Source organism: Zea mays, chromosome 7 (assembly GCF_902167145.1).
Source record: "Zea mays cultivar B73 chromosome 7, Zm-B73-REFERENCE-NAM-5.0, whole genome shotgun sequence".
In the NCBI taxonomy this organism is placed as follows: domain Eukaryota; kingdom Viridiplantae; phylum Streptophyta; class Magnoliopsida; order Poales; family Poaceae; genus Zea; species Zea mays.
In genome coordinates, this window is record NC_050102.1 from 22,914,912 (window position 1) to 22,933,552 (window position 18,641).

The window sequence follows — 18,641 nt, forward strand, 5'->3', positions numbered from 1 at the left end:
GCCGAAGATGTTGATGCTCCAGGATCTTCTTCCCAAGTGGTTGACAGGAGAAACTCATCACTACTTCAAGCTCATCCTCAAAACCAAATCATCGGGAGTCCTTCACAAGGGGTTATTACTCGATCACATAGACATGCTTCTTTTATTGAACATCACTCCTTTGTTTCTTGTGTTGAGCCTACTTGTATAGATGAGGCACTACAGGATCCGGACTGGGTGAATGCCATGCATGAAGAACTTAACAACTTCACCCGTAACGAAGTTTGGACCCTGGAGAAGCCCCCACAAGATGCAAGAATCATTGGAACAAAGTGGGTGTTCAGAAACAAACAAGATGATCAAGGTGTGATTGTAAGAAACAAGGAAAGACTTGTTGCAAAGGGATTCTCTCAAGTTGAAGGCTTAGATTTTGGAGAGACCTTTGCACCGGTTGCTCGACTGGAAGCCATCCGTATCCTACTTGCATATGCATCATGCTATGATATAAAACTTTATCAAATGGATGTAAAAAGTGCATTTTTAAATGGCTTCATAAATGAACTTGTATATGTTGAGCAACCGCCTGGATTTGAAGACCCTAGATATCCTAACCATGCTTACAGGTTGTCCAAGGCGCTATATGGGCTAAAGCAAGCTCTAAGGGCTTGGTATGAGCGCCTTCGCGACTTCCTCATCGAAAAGGGCTTCAAGATCGGGACCGTCGACACAACTCTATTCACAAAGAAACATAACGGTGATATTTTCATTTGTCAAGTATATGTTGATGATATAATCTTTGGCTCGACAAATGACTATCATTGCAAGGAATTTGGTGAGTTGATGTCGAAGGAGTTCGAGATGTCAATGATTGGTGAGCTAACGTACTTCCTCGGCTTTCAAGTCAAGCAAATGAAAGATGGTAACTTTCTCTCACAAGAGAAGTATACCAAAGACTTGTTGAAAAGGTTCAACATGGAGAAGTGCAAACCAATCAAGACCCCCATGCCTACAAATGGACATCTCGACTTAGATGAGGAAGGTAACCCGGTTAATCAAACTCTCTACCGTTCTATGATTGGTAGTTTATTGTACCTTACTGCATCTAGGCCCGATATTATGTTTAGTGTCAGCATGTGTGCTAGATTTCAATCTAATCCTAAGAAAGCTCATCTTCGCGCTGTTAAGAGAATTCTTAGGTATCTCAGGCACACCACAAGCGTTGGTCTGTGGTATCCCAAAGGAGCTACTTTTGATTTAATCGGCTATTCCGATTCGGATTATGCCGGTTGCAAAATTGATAGGAAAAGTACTTCTGGGGGATGCCATCTGCTTGGTAGATCACTAGTTTCATGGACATCCAAAAAGCAAAACAGTGTTGCCTTGTCAACTACCGAAGTGGAATACATTGCCGCAGGTGCTTGTTGCACACAAATTTTATATATGAAACAAACTCTTCTAGACTATGGCGTAGTTCTAGAAAAGGTACCTTTGTTGTGTGATAATGAGAGTGCTGTTAAAATTGCTAATAACCCTGTACAACACTCTCGCACCAAGCACATTGATATCCGTCATCACTTCCTTAGAGATCATGTTGCTAAAGGAGATATCATTTTAGAAGGAGTGAGGTCGGAAGATCAATTAGCGGATATTTTCACTAAACCACTTGATAAGACCCGCTTTTGCATGTGAGGAATGAACTAAATATTCTTGATCTAAGAAATTTTATGTAAAAAGTCAAATGGTGTTGTCAAGCTTGCATTGCATGTTTAAATTTCTTGTATTGCATCTAGGGCTTGTCTAACCTAGTTGAGATAACCGCCAACAAAGCGAGTGAAAAAGCTTAACTCGGATCAAACTTGACAAGTCTTAGTTTTAAGCTTTTAGCACTTAAATTCTTACTTTTTATGCAATTGTTGGTTCTTGAAATATGCATGAGGTACTGCACTTAGGGGGAGTATTCAAAACTCAAATCACTCATGAAAACCCCTAGTGCAAGCCAAAATGCAAATTTCACCATTTGCCTATTTTCTCTAAAAAATATCTAGCCTATGGCAAAATATTTTGAAAAATATGAGAAAATATATGAGGGTGCCAATACCTGTCCCAACAAGTGTTATTTTGTGTGTTTTTAAGTTGGGATTTGGTTTGGTTGGGAACTGGATAGAAAAATTCAAAAATTCAAAATTTTCCCTCTGCCTGGGCTCACCGGACAGTCCGGTGTGCACCGGACACTGCACTGTGCAATGTCCGGTGCACCGGCAGCCGCGCGCTAAAATTCCTTTCTCCTGTGCGCTGTCCGGTGTGCACCGGACAGGCACTGTAGACTGTCCGGTGCACCCATATCGCGTTTTAAAAAACGACCTCCAGCCCGAGACCGAGCCAGATGCTCTTTTCTCCCTCTGTGCTCTCTGCGCTCTGCTCTCTGTGATTGCTCCCTCTCACCGGCGATCTCGCTCACCGGCGTCCACTGTTCTCCGGCGACATCGACCAAGTGCATCTCTCTCTGGTGAGAATCCCCCTCTCTCTCTTTCCCCCTTTTTCTCTCAGTACTCCTGCCCAGTGAAGCACCCCTTTTCCACCTTGTGAGTCAATTCCAATCTCCTGTGAAATCCAGTGAAACCAAGTGGTCATATGTGTTCCTCTGTGTGCCTTGAGTATCCTTGCAGGTTCCTAGCTCTTTCGGGAGGGTTTTCCCACCTCAAATAGCCATTTCCCCGAAACCCTAAAACTTCGCCAACCACGTGTTCGGTGAAATGCCCAAACCAGCCAAAAATGCTCCAATTGAACCCAAATTTTTCAGGCACCTTCACAACATCTCCAGTAACATATTCGCCAAATTTCACGCCCATCCGATATTCCAGGCTTTAATTTCACCAAATTCCCCATTTTGAGCGATCGTTTCCGAGCCGAGTGCCCAAATCTCTTTTTCTTCGCCTAAATTCAAACTAAGCACACACTTCACTCATATTCACCTATATAAACCTATTCGTGAAGTATCGGCTCAATTCCATGTGGCGGAACTGCCCGAATTATTCCAACTTAAGTGCCTAAGCCCCGCCTTAGAGGCTAGACCACACTTAAATGGGAATAACCCATCAATCCCTTGGATCTAGTCCGACACGGCCACTGACAGGATCAAGTACCACAATCTCACTCGATGGTGAGTCACAGAGCAAATACAATAAAGCATAAAACCATGCATGTAAGAGTATTAAAATTATTACATCACCATCGGAGTTTTGCAAAAGTAGTCATCATTGTTCGAAGTGCAGCGGAATAAAACTAACGGTAAATAAACAGAGAGATGGGGAAGCCTGTCCCATCACTCCTCATGCTCCTCCTCAGCCGAGGTAGGGTCCCACTCGACAGTCCAACCCGGTGGCAAGATGGACGGCCAAGTCACTCCAGCAACCATGTCCTCCAGAGAACCTGTAAAATTATGCCACAAGCAAGGTTGAGTATACTAATACTCAGCTAGACTTACCCGGTGTGAGGAGTCTACTCCTCTACCTCTAGACATGCAACTGTTTGGCTATGGGGTTTGGTTGCCAAAAGCACTAGCTGGGTTTCTAAATCAAGTTTTTAACCTTATCAAATTAAGTGTGACTCTCTTAAGGCTAACGATGTATTATCTACTCATACATGGTAGCAAACATTTTTAGCAATCGACCTTTTGTATCATCTCATCACAATTCCACTTGTTACTCAATGTAGCAGCATGGATCAAGCAGTCTCATTAGCTGCGAGAAGCAGACGATTCGAATCAAGTTTTTAAACCTTGCAAGGTAAACCTAAACACACGACGTGTAGGGGCACTCCGTCCCCACACATATCAACCGTCCCCATCGATTCCCCGTCAGCAGATCAGGGCTCACCGCCTTGGCGTACAATGCCTCACTGACCCCGACTGCCGTCGTGCAGTGACCGCACTTGTACCCACCATAACCGGAATGGGAGACCGCGTCTCAGGTCGCGTGAGGGGCAAAGTCTACTGCCAGGTTCAATCAGGTACTAGGCTTACCGATTTACCATATTTCTCGGTATGTGTTTAGTACGTTCAAACGCTTGACTCACGGTACCACACCTTAATCCTTATTCAAATTTTCATCCCGTGGACAACCAATCCCCATGGATTGTTGCCCACAAACCAACATCAATATGATAAGAAAGTGGATACAGCCAATTCCTGACCTCGCGCAAGTGCTAGAAAATCACTCGACTTCTACTGAGATCCTAATTAATAAAGCAGCTACTCGACTTAGCATACTAGTATTCATCTCAATGGGGTTCCTGAGATCATGCAACTAGGGTTTCAAACAACTCCTACACTTAAGTGCACAATCAATCCTACAATCATTAAGTATAGTAAAATAGCATAAATAACAGGTTATGCATAAAACCGGGGCTTGCCTTCCTAAGCAGTGGCAGGCAGGTCCTCTGGTGCAGGCTCTGGTGCTGGAACTGGGGCTACCTCCTGAGCAGCTCCTTGCTCCGGCATGAGGACGTACCCTCCGTCAGCAAGGTTACAGTCTATCGAAATGCAATGAACATGTATGTCATGATTATGCAGGATTTAATAACATTATGCTAAGAGAAGAAAAACTAAGTTAATGAGTAACTTAGGGTTTCCGGGTCATATGTGGCTTTTAATGGTTGATGCTTATCACTTCTAGGTTTAGGTTTTGCTAGGGATAGGCAAAGGGAATTTGTATTGCCTCTATATATTTCAGTGGACAAGTTAATAAGGGTTTTAGGATGACACTAGTTCCTCTTATTCGTTTTTCCCTTTCTTTATTTCCTATCTAGGGTTTCTAGTGTAGGTTTGAACTACAACAGTGGTCTAATATTTTCCAAAAATTCTGTAAAAATTACAGTGGGTTGCCAAGGGTCATTATAGCCTATTCTAGGAATTTGTGGTTTAAAATAGAAAGGCTATGCTTTAGACAAAAATGACAAAAGTTGTGTAAAATGGGCTACTTTGCACTACATCTCTCAATTAGGGTTGGGTTCTGCCCTAAGGGTTATTTTTGTTGGCATTTAACAGTAATAATAGGCTTATGTGCAAAAAATCACAAAAAGTTAAGGGATGGTCATTTAGTTGCGATTTTCTAAAGTTAAATGCAAAAAAGGCACTTTCTACTACATGGTTATTTGAAAAATGTCAAACAGCAGATTTCATATTTTTCCTAAGCTCTTAATAACAAAATATTAATTATCCCAAGGGTTGGGGTGTTTTCACCTTGGGTTTATTTTTGTAGGGTTTTTCTAAGTTTTCCTTGTTTTCTTAAAATAAAAGGGATCCTACTTATTTTATACTAAAACAGGGTATAATAGATTTTTCTAGTAAACTACATTAAATAAGTACTCTAACAAAAATAGGGGTGCTCTTTGGTTCATTATATAAGTCACCTTTTCTATTTTTCCTAACCTTAAGCATTTTGTAAATTAAATGGCAAAAACTAGCTTAATGGGTTGGACAGAGAAGTTTAGCATTTTTAAACAGGTCATTAGGTGGATATAAACTTCTCCAAATTTTTCTAACCCTAGCCAAATAGTGCAACTATTTTTATCCCTATTATTTAGCTTTTGGTTAAAACAACAATTAAATCAGAACCCTAAAGTTTTCTGTAGTACATGAGGGTTTTATATTTTTCCTAAGTAGTTTACATTATTTAGAGTCTGACAAAATTGGTTTGACCAAGTTTGGATGAACTAAACAGAAGTTATGAATTATTAAAGTTTCTGTTCAAATTTAAAATCAGATTTAATAAAGGTTTTCTGGAAAAGCAGTTTACACCAAGAACCCTAGGGTATTTCCAAACTAACTCTCTCAGTTATACCCCCGCGCTACTATTCATTTGAGTCACTGACATTTTACAAAACCCCCCAGACTTCTTTCCTTCTCCCCCGCGGTCCTTCCCTATGTTTAAACAGTGCCCGCAAGAAAGAAAAGGGTGGCACGGCTTACCGGCGGCGAGAGAGGTCCGGCGAGGGGCGGGGTTGGCTCGGGGAGGCTCTGGTGATCACAGCGATGTACGGTTCGACGGCGGGGATGGCCGGAATCACTCGGTCCACGTGCGCAGGCGGGTGTCCTCGTCGGCGGTGGGTGTGCCGACCAAATCACGGCGATCTGGTTCAATCCAATGGCACGGTGAGCTTCACGGGGTGACGTAGAGACTGTGTGCACAAGGAATCGGAAAATGGTTCAGTGGATTACCCGGTCCACGCACTCCGGCGGGGTTGTGAACTCCGGCGACCGTGGATTGGCCTCTCCGGCGAAGCAGGCTTCGATTCCTCGCTCGGGGAGCTTCACTGAGGTGTGCTCACACGTCTCCGAGGGTCGGACGGGGTCGGGAAAGGCTGGGCTAGCCGGTCTACGGCGGCAGGGGCTCGAGTGGCCGCGGACACGCCGTGCACGGGCAAACGACGGTGAGCTGAGCTGCGATGAGGTTTGAGCGTGCGCGGAAGAGTGTGGTCGGGCCATGGCGTCGGCTGGCCGTTGGCGCGACGCGGGGCGTGCGCGGGCGTGCTCTGGCGTGCACAGAGCGCGTCGAACACGTGGAGCTTTTCTTCTGCCCGTGTTCCACAGCTCACCCAAGTCGCAAACGTGCGAATCTTGGCAAAAATCCGGCGCGAGTCTTTTCCTAGCACCTAGGGTTGTCTCTCATCCGTGAGTTGCCATGGCAGATATGGCCTAGGTAGGGAGATCTTCGGGCGCCAAATTAGGTATGTCACTCTGCCCACCTCGCGACAAAAACCATGCCAAGGCATGTCAAACATCAAGATCTCGGGCTCAGCTTTTTCCAGTGGGTGCCCTAGGTGGTATGCCACATTTTTGGTATAGAACTTAGGTGGTTTTGGTGCCAGCTTCGAGGTGAACACGGTTGATCTTTAGTGTAGGTGTAGTTTTTAACTTAAAGAGAATTAGAGAGCTCTAGCTCTCTCTCTACTTAGGGAATGGATTTGTGGTTTCTCCAGGGGTCTTTTTGCAATATTTTCCTTCCCACCATTGCTGGTTATAAGGTTACTTAAAGTTTGGTTAAAGGTTACTCATGGTTTGCACATTTGCTCACTCTCTCCCCCCTCTTAACCATGGATTTGAGAGATAGGGTTCAAGAGAGGTCTAGGGTTTTCCCTCCTCTTGCCCAAAGTAGTAAGTGCACAAAGTTTGAGTGATACTTCTTAGGTCATTAGAAATCTTGGTTAAAACATGGTCTCCAAGGTTCTTATGTTCTCCTTAAGTTATTACCACATGTGATCATAGTCCTTAGCACCAAGGTGTGGTCTAGCCATGGTAACACCTGAGGTGTTACAACCCTCCCCCCTTAAAGGAATCTCGTCCCGAGATTTTAGGCAGAGTCCTCTAGAGGGGTGCTACGAAGGCACGTTGGTGTGATGTTCCTTCTTTTGTTCAAATTTCTCTAGTTAACTGCTCTTTGAATGTCATTCTCTTTGCAACTTCAGAAGGAAGCCCTTTTTAAGCTAAATCCACAACTTAGACTATCCTTGTTATCTAAGTTTTTCTTATAATTGTGTTCAAAGGGCAGGTGGGGGTGGGGTTTTGGGGTACGTACCGACTCCTTTGGGCAGAAAGTCGGGGAAGCGAGAGCGTAGAAAATCCTCACTCTCCCATGTGGCTTCTTCTGCTGAATGGTGACTCCACTGAACTTTATACATTTTGATTGACCTTGCCCTCGTCGATCTTTCTTTCTGATCCAACACCTTGACGGGGTACTCTTGATAGGACAAGTTTGGCTCTATCTCAATGTCTGGCTTAGGTATCACTTCAGTGGGTAGGCGGACACATTTCCGCAGCTGAGATACATGAAATACATTGTGAACTGCTGACATGTGAGGTGGCAATTCCAATTGATAGGCTACGGGTCCACAACCTTCCTTGATTTCGTAGGGTCCAATGTAACGAGGAGCTAACTTGTAACACCCTAAAGTTCAATCTTGTGAAGACAAGGAAAAACTCTCAAAGATTTTAAATCAAAACACCTTTCCTTAAAAATAATCATAATTTAGAAGTTTCCACTCATGAATATGTTAAAAAAAAAACACATAATTAAAGATACTTAGATAATCTAAATTGCCTTTGGGTTAGGATATATAAAAGAATTAGGATTAAACTATTTCTTAATATATATAGTCTACAATATAAATTTGATTTCCCTAGAAGTAATAAGGTAGGGATTATTCTACTATATGATTAAAAGCTTGTCTAAAAGAACTAAAATAAATAAAGAAATATATAAAATATGTTTTTGCACATTATACTGAAGTTCTATATGTGTATCCAAATTAAGTGTTTGAACTTTAAACTTGTGTTGATTTGAAATTCAAATGGAAGGGAAGAAAAGAAAAGAGATATGAAAATATACATAAAATGTATAACTAAATATCTTCAGGCTTAGCACTTTTAATTTCAAAAATAAAGTTTATAAATGAAGATCCACAAAAGTTTGAATTTAAACTTGAACTCAAATTGGATTTGAAAATGGAGAAAAGAAATAGAAAATAAAAAGGAAAAAGAATAAAACCCTACCTGGGCCTCGGAACCACATTTCGGCCCAACTCTATTCACACCGCGCAGCCCACACCAGAAACCTGGCGCCGACAGACCGGGCCCGCGCGTCATTCTCTCACCCGCGCCCGCGTATTCCTTCTCTCGCCGACATCGTGGGCCCACGGGTCAGCCACCAGCGGTCGCTCGCTTCACGCCGGTCGCTTACGGGCGGGTCCCACGTGCGGCCTCTCACGCGCGCGTTCGCCTGCCTCTCCCTCCCTCTGGTCCGCGGGGCCCGCTTTGTCAGCCGTCGTCTTCACGGACTCCGCGGCCGAGCTCAACAGAAACGCGCGCGACTTCCTCGCCGTGGTTGCCGCAACGGCGCTACTTCCGCCCGGATTCTTCGGCCGTTGCCGGGAATATAAATATGTGCCGCCACCCCATACTCCTTCATCCTAAGCCGACACCGAAAGACCACGCGCGCCGCGGTAGTGTTTCGCCGACCTCCGCGCCATCGCCGTCGACTCCGCTTTATATCGCCGATTGGTGGCCGGTGCGGTGTCGTGTCCGTTCATCGGCGCCTGGGGATTGTTGGCGCGAAGTATTGCGCTCGGCCGACCACCCAAGCGCCCTGGATTTCTCACCGGAGTACACGCTCCGCCGCGGATCCGCACACCGCCGTGGGCAGTGACCTTGCCGCCGTGAAACAAGGTAATTTACCACCCGCACGCTTCCGTCATGTCCTTCACATGGTTTAGCGATGGTCAATTTTGGGATTCGGGCTCGGGAGCGTCGAGCGACGCGCGGCGGCGACCAGCTCCGCCGTGGAGATGCCTCGGCGGCGCTCCCCGTTGAGCTAAGGTTGGGGGCGATCCTCGGACCGTCGGATGGCGCGTGGACGGTCCCGATTAGATCGGGGCGTACCCCTTCGTCATTTTAAATCCGAGCCGTCGAACTTCAATCGTGTGGTTCGGGGTAGTTTGGATCGTGGGCATTCGTGGACCGTGGATCTCTAATCGTACGGTGGTCGTTGCGTACCGGTTCGTTTTATGGGTGATCTAATCTGGGCGGTTGGCGCGCGATCGGACGACCCAGATCACATCATACCCCCTTCGCGGGTCGATTTTGTTAAAGAACCCCTCGGGTTTCACTAAATCAACCCGCCGTCCATATGTTACTGTGCGCTGTGTCTGGGACGACTTACCCCGAGCCCCCTGACTTTTCTTATAATTGAGGCCCAGTCCAGTGAATAGGAAAATCATAGAAAATGATTTAGAAAATGATTTTTAGTGTTAAAATAAATCCAGAAACTTAATTAATTCATAACTAATTCATTTTAGCTCCAAATTGAGTCATTCCAATTCCTAAAATTTTGTAATAATATTCTCTACCATTTAGAATCACTGTTTTGACATGAACTCTGTCAGGAAATTTATTTATCATTTAATCATATTTTAATCACATTAAACCTTAGGAAAATCATAACTTGAATTCTACAACTCCAAAATTAATGATTCATGTTCCTATGATCTTATTTTAATATGTAGATTATTAATGTGTATTTTGTTCTTATGTTTGGTGTAATGTTAATTTTGCCTATACCATGTTTGTTTGAATTGCTACGACTAGCAGTGAGGTCACGTGTCACCTGAAGATCATCCTGGTACCTGGATTCTCAAGGCCCAGGCAAGTTGTGCCCTTGATCACTTCTTTTCACCTACTCATGTTCTAATTAATCATAATGATCTGCATAGGTTAATTTTGATGGGACCCAATAGGTTACCTAGTTTGATTATCTTTATACCTTGTTCACCACTGAACTTTCTGGGTAGTACTTGCTAGTGCTATATGTGGTTTTGGGTATGGAGATACACTATTCATGGTTACACTTTTGTTATCAGTTATTATTTATTGTTCATGTTGAGATCATTATGTTAATTGGAACATGGAGCGACCACCCGGGAAAACAGTGCTACCACAAGGGTTTAATGGGACGCCCTTGGCTGACTAATTAGGAAAGCTAGTGGAAGACTACCTTACCCGAAAGGGGCAAGGGCAGTAGGGGAGAGGTCAGTGCGGGAAGTGCCCTCGGGAGGATTTTGCTGCGATGGCGGTCCTGCAAGGGATTCCTGTACTGGATCTTCCTATAAACTGTAGCGGGTTTTCGGAAGCTAGTGGAACTTTGTAAAGGCCTCGTAGTGGATCCCTAGCCATTCACCTCGGAAGTGTCTTAGGGCCTTGCAAACCCTGGCGACATGGGATACACGACTTGTGGGTAAAGATGCGCAACCTCTGCAGAGTGTAAAACTGGTATACTAGCCGTGCTCACGGTCATGAGCAGCTCGGACCCTCACATGATTAAATTATGGAACTAAATTCAATTTGTCATATGCATTGCATCGCAGGTGAAGTTGTTACTTTGGTTCTACTATTTAACTGGGTTGGTATTTACTTATACTTAGTAACTGCTAATAAAATTTTGACCAACTTTAAAAGCAATGCTCAGCTCTAACCATCTTCTTTGGTAAGCCTTACACTTCACGTGAGCTCCCACCTTTGGCGAGTTCATGCACATTATTCCCCACAACTTGTTGAGCGATGAACGTATGTGAGCTCACTCTTGCTGTCTCACATACACCACAGGTCAAGACCAGGTACTGCAGGATGATGCTCATGGAGGATGCTGTGATGAGTTCGTGAGAGGTCTAGGTCGTCGTCTCCCAGTCAACTTTGGGTTGCTGGACCGTTGTCTCCTTATAATGTAATTATTTATTTTGTATAGAACTCCTGTGATATATAATGTTGTGACATTCGATCCTGTGCCACTATACATCATATGTGTGAGACTTGGTCCCAGCATACCTGGTGTTTATGTTAACCCCGGGTTTTGGACCCCTAAAATCCGGGTGTTACAGAAGTGGTATCAGAGGAATGTTGACTGTAGGACGAAACCTAGATAGAACTGGACAACCATTATCTACTTACCTTACTCTGATTCTTTCTATACTTTCCTTGATCCTGTCTCACCTTCTACTGTTTTACTCTGATTAACCTTACCTTTGCTACTCTGATTCTTTTCTAAACTTATCTTAATCTTTTCTCATCTAATTCCGCTTTACTCTGATTATTCTTATCTTTTCTTTTCTAAAGACAAATGTGGATTTCACACTTTGAAATCCTGTGCCTAAAGTGACCTTTAGGAATAAGGAGACCTACTCTTAGGAACAAAAACAAAACTATTTTTATAAGTGTCTATGTATTTGAATGTTTGTCTTATGATACTTGTTTGATTTGGATCTTTGATTGAGTGCGATGGGTTGTGGAGTAATGTCCACAATTACATCTGCATATACATATAGGTATAAAAATATATTTATAAAATAACTAGACAACCTAGATTGTCCCCATTGGAACATATCTAGCTTAAGAGAATTATCTTATCCTAAAGGCTCTCATTCTAGCCAATTCATCTTATCTTAAAAGATTCTCCCTTGTCTTAATAGATCCATCTTATCTTAAATGATACTCATCTTATCTTGAAAAGATTGTATCTCATCCTAATAGATCTAACTGACCTCAAAAGATTTTATCTTATCTTTATGGATCCATCTTATCCTAATAGGCATACTTATCCACCCTAGTTTAACAACCATGATCTAATGCAAGATTAATTAGATCATATCTAGTCAAACTAGTCATACCAATCTAATCTAGATCACATCTAACCTACTATGATCTAATTTAAAAAAAAAATGAGTTACTTAATGGACCAGTTAATACTTGTGAAATGGATTAGACCCTATTCACATGTTGTAATTTAGTCCACCCTACACTAAATAAAGACTGATAGACCAACCCAACCAATAGAGTCTTAATGGATTGCATAATCTGCCTATCCCCACCTAACAACAAACAAACTTTTGACCTATATCATGTAGTCTATCTCATCCATATCTATCTCAACCATATTCTCTAGCCCAATAATATACACTAACTCCTAATCAGTGAGACAAGACCGAAGAAGATGATCAACTTCATCAAGGAAGGATAAGCATCAACTCAAGCCTTCGAAGATCAAGCTAGATCATCAGATGAATCAAGATACACAAATCTTGGATGGAGTCTTTTCTTATCCTACTCTTTCTTACCCAAACCTATATATACCCTAAAGACATCTTCTATCCTACATAATAAAGTGGACATACATATAATACCCATGCTCTCCTATCACTTACTAATAATAAAAAGAGAGACTCTTGATTTTGAACTAATTAGGAACTGAAAGCTAAATTGCAAACCACTCTTCCTATATCCTCTTTCTTACTAAATCTCGAGGACGAGATTATTTTTAAGGGGGGTAGGATTTGTAACACCCTAAAGTTCAATCTTGTGAAGACAAGGAAAAACTCTCAAAGATTTTAAATCAAAACACCTTTCCTTAAAAATAATCATAATTTAGAAGTTTCCACTCATGAATATGTTAAAAAAAAACACATAATTAAAGATACTTAGATAATCTAAATTGCCTTTGGGTTAGGATATATAAAAGAATTAGGATTAAACTATTTCTTAATATATATAGTCTACAATATAAATTTGATTTCCCTAGAAGTAATAAGGTAGGGATTATTCTACTATATGATTAAAAGCTTGTCTAAAAGAACTAAAATAAATAAAGAAATATATAAAATATGTTTTTGCACATTATACTGAAGTTCTATATGTGTATCCAAATTAAGTGTTTGAACTTTAAACTTGTGTTGATTTGAAATTCAAATGGAAGGGAAGAAAAGAAAAGAGATATGAAAATATACATAAAATGTATAACTAAATATCTTCAGGCTTAGCACTTTTAATTTCAAAAATAAAGTTTATAAATGAAGATCCACAAAAGTTTGAATTTAAACTTGAACTCAAATTGGATTTGAAAATGGAGAAAAGAAATAGAAAATAAAAAGGAAAAAGAATAAAACCCTACCTGGGCCTCGGAACCACATTTCGGCCCAACTCTATTCACACCGCGCAGCCCACACCAGAAACCTGGCGCCGACAGACCGGGCCCGCGCGTCATTCTCTCACCCGCGCCCGCGTATTCCTTCTCTCGCCGACATCGTGGGCCCACGGGTCAGCCACCAGCGGTCGCTCGCTTCACGCCGGTCGCTTACGGGCGGGTCCCACGTGCGGCCTCTCACGCGCGCGTTCGCCTGCCTCTCCCTCCCTCTGGTCCGCGGGGCCCGCTTTGTCAGCCGTCGTCTTCACGGACTCCGCGGCCGAGCTCAACAGAAACGCGCGCGACTTCCTCGCCGTGGTTGCCGCAACGGCGCTACTTCCGCCCGGATTCTTCGGCCGTTGCCGGGAATATAAATATGTGCCGCCACCCCATACTCCTTCATCCTAAGCCGACACCGAAAGACCACGCGCGCCGCGGTAGTGTTTCGCCGACCTCCGCGCCATCGCCGTCGACTCCGCTTTATATCGCCGATTGGTGGCCGGTGCGGTGTCGTGTCCGTTCATCGGCGCCTGGGGATTGTTGGCGCGAAGTATTGCGCTCGGCCGACCACCCAAGCGCCCTGGATTTCTCACCGGAGTACACGCTCCGCCGCGGATCCGCACACCGCCGTGGGCAGTGACCTTGCCGCCGTGAAACAAGGTAATTTACCACCCGCACGCTTCCGTCATGTCCTTCACATGGTTTAGCGATGGTCAATTTTGGGATTCGGGCTCGGGAGCGTCGAGCGACGCGCGGCGGCGACCAGCTCCGCCGTGGAGATGCCTCGGCGGCGCTCCCCGTTGAGCTAAGGTTGGGGGCGATCCTCGGACCGTCGGATGGCGCGTGGACGGTCCCGATTAGATCGGGGCGTACCCCTTCGTCATTTTAAATCCGAGCCGTCGAACTTCAATCGTGTGGTTCGGGGTAGTTTGGATCGTGGGCATTCGTGGACCGTGGATCTCTAATCGTACGGTGGTCGTTGCGTACCGGTTCGTTTTATGGGTGATCTAATCTGGGCGGTTGGCGCGCGATCGGACGACCCAGATCACATCATACCCCCTTCGCGGGTCGATTTTGTTAAAGAACCCCTCGGGTTTCACTAAATCAACCCGCCGTCCATATGTTACTGTGCGCTGTGTCTGGGACGACTTACCCCGAGCCCCCTGACTTTTCTTATAATTGAGGCCCAGTCCAGTGAATAGGAAAATCATAGAAAATGATTTAGAAAATGATTTTTAGTGTTAAAATAAATCCAGAAACTTAATTAATTCATAACTAATTCATTTTAGCTCCAAATTGAGTCATTCCAATTCCTAAAATTTTGTAATAATATTCTCTACCATTTAGAATCACTGTTTTGACATGAACTCTGTCAGGAAATTTATTTATCATTTAATCATATTTTAATCACATTAAACCTTAGGAAAATCATAACTTGAATTCTACAACTCCAAAATTAATGATTCATGTTCCTATGATCTTATTTTAATATGTAGATTATTAATGTGTATTTTGTTCTTATGTTTGGTGTAATGTTAATTTTGCCTATACCATGTTTGTTTGAATTGCTACGACTAGCAGTGAGGTCACGTGTCACCTGAAGATCATCCTGGTACCTGGATTCTCAAGGCCCAGGCAAGTTGTGCCCTTGATCACTTCTTTTCACCTACTCATGTTCTAATTAATCATAATGATCTGCATAGGTTAATTTTGATGGGACCCAATAGGTTACCTAGTTTGATTATCTTTATACCTTGTTCACCACTGAACTTTCTGGGTAGTACTTGCTAGTGCTATATGTGGTTTTGGGTATGGAGATACACTATTCATGGTTACACTTTTGTTATCAGTTATTATTTATTGTTCATGTTGAGATCATTATGTTAATTGGAACATGGAGCGACCACCCGGGAAAACAGTGCTACCACAAGGGTTTAATGGGACGCCCTTGGCTGACTAATTAGGAAAGCTAGTGGAAGACTACCTTACCCGAAAGGGGCAAGGGCAGTAGGGGAGAGGTCAGTGCGGGAAGTGCCCTCGGGAGGATTTTGCTGCGATGGCGGTCCTGCAAGGGATTCCTGTACTGGATCTTCCTATAAACTGTAGCGGGTTTTCGGAAGCTAGTGGAACTTTGTAAAGGCCTCGTAGTGGATCCCTAGCCATTCACCTCGGAAGTGTCTTAGGGCCTTGCAAACCCTGGCGACATGGGATACACGACTTGTGGGTAAAGATGCGCAACCTCTGCAGAGTGTAAAACTGGTATACTAGCCGTGCTCACGGTCATGAGCAGCTCGGACCCTCACATGATTAAATTATGGAACTAAATTCAATTTGTCATATGCATTGCATCGCAGGTGAAGTTGTTACTTTGGTTCTACTATTTAACTGGGTTGGTATTTACTTATACTTAGTAACTGCTAATAAAATTTTGACCAACTTTAAAAGCAATGCTCAGCTCTAACCATCTTCTTTGGTAAGCCTTACACTTCACGTGAGCTCCCACCTTTGGCGAGTTCATGCACATTATTCCCCACAACTTGTTGAGCGATGAACGTATGTGAGCTCACTCTTGCTGTCTCACATACACCACAGGTCAAGACCAGGTACTGCAGGATGATGCTCATGGAGGATGCTGTGATGAGTTCGTGAGAGGTCTAGGTCGTCGTCTCCCAGTCAACTTTGGGTTGCTGGACCGTTGTCTCCTTATAATGTAATTATTTATTTTGTATAGAACTCCTGTGATATATAATGTTGTGACATTCGATCCTGTGCCACTATACATCATATGTGTGAGACTTGGTCCCAGCATACCTGGTGTTTATGTTAACCCCGGGTTTTGGACCCCTAAAATCCGGGTGTTACATAACTTGCCCTTAATCCCGAATCTCTGGACACCCTTGGTGGGTGATACCTTAAGATAAACATAATCTCCCACTTCAAACTGTAGAGGCTTCCGCCTCTTGTCATGATAGCTCTTCTGCCTGGCCTGAGCAGCTTCTAAGTTCTTTGTAATAACCCTGACCTTTTCCTCTGCCTCAAGTACCAAATCTGGCCCAAATATTTCCCTTTCTCCGGCTTGAGACCAATTCAGCGGGGTTCTACATCTTCTCCCATACAAAGCTTCAAAAGGTGCCATCTTTAGACTGGACTGATAGCTGTTATTGTAAGAAAACTCTACCAAGGAAAGACACTTGTCCCAATCCTTTCCGTAGTGTAGTGCACATGCCCTTAACATATCTTCCAAAATCTGGTTTACCCTTTCTGTCTGGCCATCTGTTTGGGGATGGTATGCTGAGCTTCATATGACATGGGTCCCAAGTGATTCTTGCAGCTGCTCCCAAAAGCGTGCCACAAACAGTGCTCCTCTGTCAGATATAATGGTCTTTGGGATACCATGCAATCGCACTATTCGATCCACATAGATTTCTGCATACTTCTCTGTCCTGTGGGTGGTGTGTACTGGCAAGAAATGAGCGGTCTTGGTCAGCCTGTCCACAATAACCCAAATAGAATCATGGTGCCTGGAGGTATTGGGCAATCCCACGATAAAGTCCATGCAAATGTCCTCCCATTTCCAAGATGGTATGGGAAGGGGTTGCAAAGGGCCTGCTGCCTTCAAATGACTAGCTTTGATCCTCTAGCAGGTGTCACACTCGAATATGTACTTGGCAATTTCCCTCTTCATTCTGGTCCACCAATATAAAGATCTGAGATCATGATACATTTTGTTGCTACCCGGGTGCATGGAGAATTTGGAAAGGTGAGCTTCATCCAGTATCTTCTTTCTGAGCTCAGGGTCCTTGGGAACAACCAATTGATCCCCAAACCATAAAATTCCCTTGCTGTCCTGACGGAAGCACTTGTATTTCTCTGCCTTCTGCTTGACCATATCCTTGATAACCTGAACACCCTTATCTTCAATCTGTGCCCTGACTATTTGCTCTTGTAATGTGGGCTCCACCGAGATATAGCTTAGGCCACCAGAAGAAACAACTTCCAGGTTCAATTTGCACAACTCATCACACAGGGTGGTAACTCTCACATCCATGTTCATACAATTGCACTGGGCCTTTCTGCTCAAGGCATCTGCCACAACATTGGCCTTGCTAGGATGGTAATGCACTTCCAAATCATAGTCCTTGATTAACTCCAACCATCTCCTCTGCCTCATGTTCAGATCTGCCTGAGTGAAGATGTATTTGAGACTCTTGTGATCAGTGTAGATGTTACAGTGAGCTCCCATCAAGTAGTGTCTCCATATCTTAAGAGCATGAACCACAGCTGCCAATTCCAGATCATGTGTAGGGTAGTTCTGCTCATGGGGTATGAGTGCTTGGGAAGCGTACGCAATGACTCTGTTATCTTGCATCAAGACACAACCCAATCCCGTACCAGAAGCATCACAATAAACTTCAAATGACTTGGTGTTGTTAGGTTGAGCCAGCACTGGGGCTGTTGTCAAATGCTGCCTCAAAGTGTGAAAGGCATCTTCGCACTTTTGGCTCCAATCATACTTGACTCCCTTCTTCAACAGTTCAATCATTGGTTTGGCAATTCTGGAGAAATCCGGAATAAATCGTCGATAATACCCTGCCAAACCCAGAAAACTTCGAATTTGCTTCACTGTATTCGAGGGTTTCCAATCCATTACCTCTTGCACCTTCTCAGGATCAACTGATATCCCATCCTGAGAAATTGTGTGACCCAAGAATTTAACTCCTTCAGCCAGAATTCACATTTAGACAACTTAGCATAAAGACGATGATCGCGCAGTCGCTGAAGCACGATGTGCAGGTGCTCAGCGTGTTTGTCTTCATTCTTGGAATAGACCAGAATATCATTAATGAAAATGACCACGAACTTATCCAACTCTGGCATGAATACTGACTTCATTAGGTACATAAAATAAGCCGGGGCATTGGTCAGCCCAAAAGACATCACCAAAAACGCATACAACCCATATCTGGTGGAGAAGGCCGTCTTGGGAATATCACTGGTTCGAATCTTGATCTGATGGTAACCTGAGCGAAGATCTATCTTGGAGAACACCTTGGCTCCTACCAACTGATCAAACAGAACATCAATGCGGGGCAGTGGGTATTTGTTCTTGATAGTCACCGCATTGAGAGGGCGGTAGTCAACACACATCCTCAAACTCTCATC